The sequence below is a fragment of the Pteropus vampyrus genome, unplaced genomic scaffold, assembly GCF_000151845.1.
Source record: "Pteropus vampyrus isolate Shadow unplaced genomic scaffold, Pvam_2.0 Scaffold107, whole genome shotgun sequence".
Taxonomy (NCBI): domain Eukaryota; kingdom Metazoa; phylum Chordata; class Mammalia; order Chiroptera; family Pteropodidae; genus Pteropus; species Pteropus vampyrus.
The window spans coordinates 3,512,242-3,519,634 of record NW_011888888.1 but is presented as its reverse complement, the minus strand read 5'-3'; positions in this window follow the sequence as shown (position 1 = coordinate 3,519,634).

Below are 7,393 nucleotides of genomic sequence, written 5' to 3'. Positions count from 1 at the left end.
TATGAGTTAGGAAGGCAAATAGAGTATTTTGGTATTTTTCAAGATGACATACCTGAGGCTCAAATAGGGATTCATATTAACCTATTTGATGTCATGATACTGTCTTATAGCAATAGATATAAATGTAAAGTTCTGATTTGAGTCCAAGAACTCCACTACACAATTAATGACCATGGTTTTGTTGGCAATGAGTTTGGTATTTGTAATGAAAAGTGGCTACAAAAGTTAATATATTGTTAATTGGACGAATGATGGTATCCTAATGAGGGAGATGATTGCCCTATTATAGTTCACAATGATGAACTATTTTACACATTTTAATGTTGTATTCATTCTGAGCACTACCTTTTGAAATGGACCTTGGCAAACCGTAACTCTAAGCAAGAATATGTCTAGAAAAGAAAGAGGGGGAGATTATTAGATGTCGTAGATATCGCCTATTAATTCAGTGGAAAGACTTGGGAAAGTGAGGGCATGAAAGCTGTCATTAAATACTGAAAAGCTTTTAAGTACTAAAAGGAATTATGACTATCCTGTGACATTCCACAAGACAAAACTATGACGAATCTATGGAAATTTTTAAAGGATGAAGCATCTTTATCTTCACGAAGATGAGCTTTCTAACAGAGCTTTCCAAAGTCTGTTAGAAATTTTGAATTCATGAGACCCCCATCGTTGTGGGTGTTGATGAAGAGGCCAAAATGACCATATGCCATGGTTTCCTATGTAAGATGGGGACCTGGACTAGATGTCATTTAAATCCTGCCATAATTCCATCCAAAGCAGTCTCTGACCACTCAACTTCTGTGTTATGTTTTATTTGAAAGTTTATTGCTTTTAGAACTCATGGAATATATGCATATAAAGCGATATTTTAGAGGAAAAGCTCTGCTCTTTTCATTCTTTTAACTCTCAGTTCTGGGCTCAGTTCTGGGGTCGTTGAAGATTGATGCTGGTGATGATGTTCACAGAGCCCCCACAAGAGCTTGATTCACCTCCTGAATCACTATTGACCAAAAAAAGAAAATAATTGCTTATTTTTTAGCTTTAGCGGAAAATATAATCCTCTTGTATATTCTTCTAAATGTAATGATTCATGTATACTATTCTCTTGTTGAAATCATCCTTTCTCTTGTCAAATAATAGATAATTTTGTTTATCATCATAAGCAAAGTGAAAATTTCAGAACCTTAAATATAGTCCCTGTGTGTCACTTGCTAAAAAAATATGTAGAAACTTTTGGCTCAATAGTTTTATTTCTAGAGAGCCAATAAACTAGCATAGCTAAAGAAACTTAAACATGGTTTTTTTAGCAGTTGCATTTTTTAAAATATTGAGATAATTTGATTTTTGAATATTCTTTTAAACATTGAGTATTATACAGAAGCTACATACAAAATTAAACTAAGGAAGATTTTTCAAAGAAAAGGAGATGTTTATACTAATAATATTGATTTAAAAGTGCATCAGATAAAATTACATTCTTTACTCAATTTTTATTTACTAGTTTGGCTAATATTACATTGTCATAATTTTAAATTATATTTTTAAAAGAAGGTGAACTGCTTAGATTTTAAGGTAGACAAAATAGATATATCAGTTTTTCTACATTAAATGTCTGTAAAACCATTTTTAAAAGCCATTTAATTAAATTCAGAGGATTCCATTTTTAATTTAAGCTGCTTATAATCCAGAGTGATGAGTCATATAAAAATACCATTTATTGCACATCCAATTATTTTTATGAACTATGTTTTTTTTAGTTTATAATAGTAAACCTTCTTTACCAAAATATTTAATTCTAAATCAGCAGTTTTGTTCTGTGATCTCATTAATGTGGCAACCCCAGTTGAAGGAAGTTTCTTGACTGATTTTGAGATCTATGATAACGTGCTAAAGGTTTTTTTTTTTTTTTTTTAAGTTTGCTACTAGAGTTCAAAGAAGCCAGCTACATAGACCTTTGTGTCCTACATTCCTTGAACTATGGGTGCTACTGCATCTAACACGACATGGGGACCTATATAGCTTGGACTTATTTTGCCATTTAGGATCTCACAATGGAAAATAAAAGGGAAAAAGTTTTTTAATTCTTCCCATGTGGAAGAAGAGCTAAGTAAGGCCTTTGAAATTCAGTTCCTGAGAAGCTGTACATTGCTTTCTCTCCTATTGCTCTTTTAAAATACACCCTCAAAGGAGAGTAGATCCACATTTATTGAGTCATGCTTTCTTTTTGACTGACTTCAGGCTGGAATCATAAAGCGTAACCTCTATGCTCTTTTTTATTTGGAAGAGTAAAAGCGAATTATGTCACATTTTCTCCAATAAAGATTGACTTTCCTCTATAGAAACTTAAAGTATGTGAAATTTTTTGACCAATAATAAAATTGTTTAAACAATTTGATCAGTTAGTTATTTTAGAATAATGTATCTTTAATATATGAGAACAAGGTTAATGGAACAATTATCTTTGAGCATAGTTTATGGGGGATGCTACTGGAATTTTTCAGAATGTGTAAATAGTTTAAATGGTATGACCTTGAATGCTAAATATGACTGCTTTTTTATGTGTTTATTCTGACTGGAAGTAATCTCAGGGCGAAATCACAGAAATGCCACCATCTCTGCTTTTAGCATTTATACTGTGCAATCTTTTGGAATATTTATTATGCTCACTTTCCTTTTTAGTTGGTTGAAACTCTCACATTCACTTTCACAATGAGTAAAAAGTTTGACAATCTTGACTGCTTGTAGTTTAACAATGGCTTTCAAATGTATAGCAGACCCAGGCTGAATTTCACTCTAGAGGTGGGATAGATTAGCTATTAAATGTACAATCTCCCAAGTGGACTACTTAGGTTTGAATCCTGAGTGTGCCATTTAGTATTGGCTACAGAAGGAAGTTATCTAGTCTGAGATAGTTATAATATGTTGAGAATGTTAAATAAGTTATGTATTTAAATGATAGTGTTGGGAAGATAATAAGCATTATGTAAATGTTAATAAATGTTATTCCAAACTTATTGGTTATTTTGAGCTAGCGACATTATGAAATGTTTTTAACTTTCAAGATATTAATCTTAATTGAAGACTAACTGAAAAATACGAAATGATTGACTAATAGTATGAGTAATTAGCAAGTAATATTCTGGAGGTTTCTCTGTAGAGTAAAATAAACCCTTTACTTTGAAAAACATTAATGTAAAGAGTAATGCCATTAAATGGAATGGAACATATTTTCACCTTATAAAAATAACTCCCACTGATGCTGACTTTATGTGAAAGATCTGCTTTTTTATATTTATTTTATACTGTAACAATAGTTTATTTTCACCCAGTAATTTATTCTCTTTGTATCTATATCCTTTCTCTTAAACAATTGGTGAATATATTGAATCATTTACTCTAGGCTTGATAAGCATAGAAGTCCTATTATAATTCACTAATTTTAAGTTTAGAAATTTATTTATACCTATTACAAGTGACTGTAGTTAGATACAAGTATCATGTTTAAAAGTAGAACTTTTTCTTCTCAGCTAGAAATCAGGTACCTCATAAAAAAAGCAATAACAAAACAATTAATTCACAAGTCTTCAGAGTCAACCATGTACAATAAAAAAAATGTCAAAATTCATCAAGTTTATGTTGCATTTGTGAGAATGTTCATAGCTCAATATTGATAATTCTTTATATTAACACCTTCAAGATGAAGCGACCAACAATAGCCTACCACCACTTCCTAGTGATTTTAGCATTCTAGTTGAATTAATCCCATTTTAGAATTCAATAGAAAACTCTTACTTGAAGCTCTAGTGTCCAATATTAATTTTTGAAAATCTTTCTTAGCTATAGATTTGCTATTTATCTTGATAAGAAGCATGGAATAGAGTCTTACAGCTTTGTTCGTATTGTGACTTTTTAAATTATTTACTCCATTTCATTTCCAGCTCCGTCTCCTCTGTCTCCAGTAAGGACAAATGTGTGATATTTTCTTTAATAAAATTAAATTATAATTAATGTAATATAGATAATTTAGTAATAGGTTTATAATTACTGAGTTTACATAATAAAAGACTTGCATAGGGATATGCATTGCTAAAAACTTGTTGTAAAATGCCCATATTGTCATAGAGAATTAATAATTGCTTCTATTGTGTTTTATTGACATGTTATCAATTGTTTTAAAAAAGATTTATTAAGGGATTAATAAAATGAAAAAATTCATGTTAAGTTTAATATATAGTATTACCTATTTTATATAATCTAAAATAAACAGAAAAAGTTTCCTTTTTGACAACTGATTGAATATTAACTCGAATGCATCTAGTGTATCTATTTTCAAAGATCCAGCAATCTAATGAGTGGATATTTTAAATGAATAATTAGATTTCTTTCAATATTTGAAAAATTATATGACTTGCTCTACCCTGGAAAACATTTCTCTTTGTAATTGTTATATGAATGCATGTCAAGTTTTGTCATTTTCAGTTATTTAGCTTTTCTTAAAAAAATCACTGTCAGACCTATGATAGTCATCATATATCCAATAATATCCAAAAACAAATATGTGATAGAAGAAAAATTAACCTTTAATAGAGTGAAGTAAAAGATAGGTTGAAGATATTGATTTTTCTAATAACAATTTGTGGGAGAATTTTTTTGAACCTCTTAACTGCTCTAGTGAAACTCATGCATCTGAAATCAGAGATTTTTCCATAAATAACTGTGGATTTTATTATATGACTCTGTAAAATGAAGTAGGACAAAGCAACCTTGTTTAATTTAAAAAAAATATATTTTATTTATCTATTTTCACATTACTGGATTTCAAGCAGGAGCAAATTTTAAAGATATGAAATGTCCAATGTTACATCTGTGAAGCATTCTAATTAGTCCATAGCTGACCCCAATTTACCTTTCTTTGTAATCTGTGCTGTGAGGATGTTAAAATGATTCTTTACTAGACAAAGTTTCTTTAAAAAATATAGCAAGCATTTAGGCTTAATGATCACTAAAACTTCCAAAGGTCTTGGCTTACTTTCAAAAGCACCCCAAACATAAATACCTGTAATCTTACCTTTCTAGCAAGTCTAGATACTTAGTGGGTGGCCATTTTGTTGGCGTTAGGACTGGGGTCTAAGGAGACAGAAAGAAGTTGGTCCTCCTCTGGAAGAGCAAGAATGGTATCAAGATGCTTGTCCCCATCTTCAGTTAAAATACTAAAATCTTCTTTCTTAGTATTTCTCCTGAAATATCTGTAGCTGGATCTCCTTTTCCTCTTTGTTTGGAAGTAGCTATGCTTTCCTTTTCTTCTGTTCAGTGTGAGAGTCACTCTTGTGAACAAATTTGTTCTGCTTCTTAATATTCATACAACACACACACATACACACCTGCATGTGGCGCTCTCACACATTTTCATACACTAAGGTTCAGTGCCGGTTTTTAAATCAGTAGTCCCAGAAAGGCATTTATGCATTTGAGGATACAATCTTATTTTAGGGAGTTATGTTAAATTATTCTATGTATGACAAATCTAGCTTCTATAGTCATCTATTAATTTTCGACTGTGAGTGATATTTTTAAGTCTTATTATCTCTGATAATGGGAGACCATAAAGCCTTAATAAAATCAAGTACTCAGATTTATATATTTCATATGTATTGTTAGGAAGTGGTAATAAGAAGTCAGATTTCAGTAGTTTGGATTTGGTTATTTCAAATGGCTGGTAGATTGGATAATGCTTAGGATAATGTCCTAATATTAATGTAACAAAGTAAGGAGCAAGGAAAAGGGGCATGCTTATTCCTGAACTTGATAACACATTTGCAGAGTGGTTTAAGCTTTTCTTGGTATAAAAGTCTCAGAATAAAATGGGAGGACTGGACCAACATGCTTTGACTATACGGTAGATTGCAAGTCTAAAGAAGTAATCATTTAAAAATAAGTTACAGTCATGTGCCACAAAATCGTGTTTCATTAATGATGGAGGGCATAATCAACAGAAGATTATAATGGAGCTGAAAAGTTCTTATCACCTACTGATGTAGCTGTCATAATGTTGTAGTGCAAAATATTACTTACATGTTTATGGTGATGCTGGTGTAAACACACCAACTGTGCTGCCAGTCATATAAAAGTACAGCACATACAATTATGGAGGCTATACCATCTAAGTTTATGTAAGTATGACAGATTTCTCTACATAGCCCCATTGTTAAGAAGCTCATGACTGTAAATGATGCCCAACTTATAATTGTTTAGCTAAGGTACTGATGTTGCTTACTGAGAAATTAAAAATGTCAAGAAAAATCAAGTTTAATTAGCTTGGAAGCTAAGAGGTTTTGTTATGAATTGGAGAATATAATATTTGAATTATATTAATGTTTTAAATTTAAAACCATTTTCCATATGTCAATTTACTGTGGAGTAGTACTATATATGAATTTATAAAGTGCATAGGTACCATGAAACCTAATAAAAATTAAAATTAATGATACTTTTGATAGCTCAAATAATATGCTAACCCATATTATTGAAATCAAGAAAATCCCTTTTATAATCTCATTCCAAGTCTCCCTTTTAAAATTAATTGGAAAATCTCATAGTCTAGTGTAAAGAGAATCATGGCACCCTTTATCCTTGGAGAAATTGACCTGTTTAGCCCTGACTAAGGAGTTGATTTGCTTCAGTTAGTTATGCTTTTAGACAGATTTTACAAAGCCATAAAGTTATTAGAAATCCTGGGTCTACCTGGAATGCATTTCTTCTCCTTTTCCCCACTGAATGCCACTTTGGTTCAAGTATCCACATATTAATGTGCTGCTGTGCCATGTATTTCATATCAGGTTGGCCTCATCCCAAGGGGATGAATTTAGACTAGTCTAAACTGAGCAAAGCAGTTACATGTCTTTGCCAGTGATTGTTTTAGGAAATGTCTTAGAACTCAGTTCTAAGTAATGAAAAGTAATGTGAAGTCCCTTGGGGACTTTCTGAGAATTTTTTTAGTTCTTAAGATACCAAAAAGATCTATTCACTTTTCTGTTTGTGGAAGTTGCTGCACATGGAGGTGATGCCTGGAGCAACTACCTATAATATAAATTTTCCCCACTATCTGAAAGTAGAGTGTTTCTGTGAAATCTTTTGTAAGCCAACTAGTATAAAACAAAGAAGCAATTACTATTAATTTATATGGAAAAAATTTTGAGTGTTCCAGACCCCAAATTCAAGGTCTATTTCATTTACCATGATCGAAAAACTTAATTATGTCCAGTTTTATGCTAAGCATAATGCCCTTACAAGCTCTCTTTGGGTTTTCTGATACCCTAGGACACATTTTGCTAATGGAGTCACAAAATAAATCGAGGTAAAGCACAAATGCTCATAGACACAGTGCAAA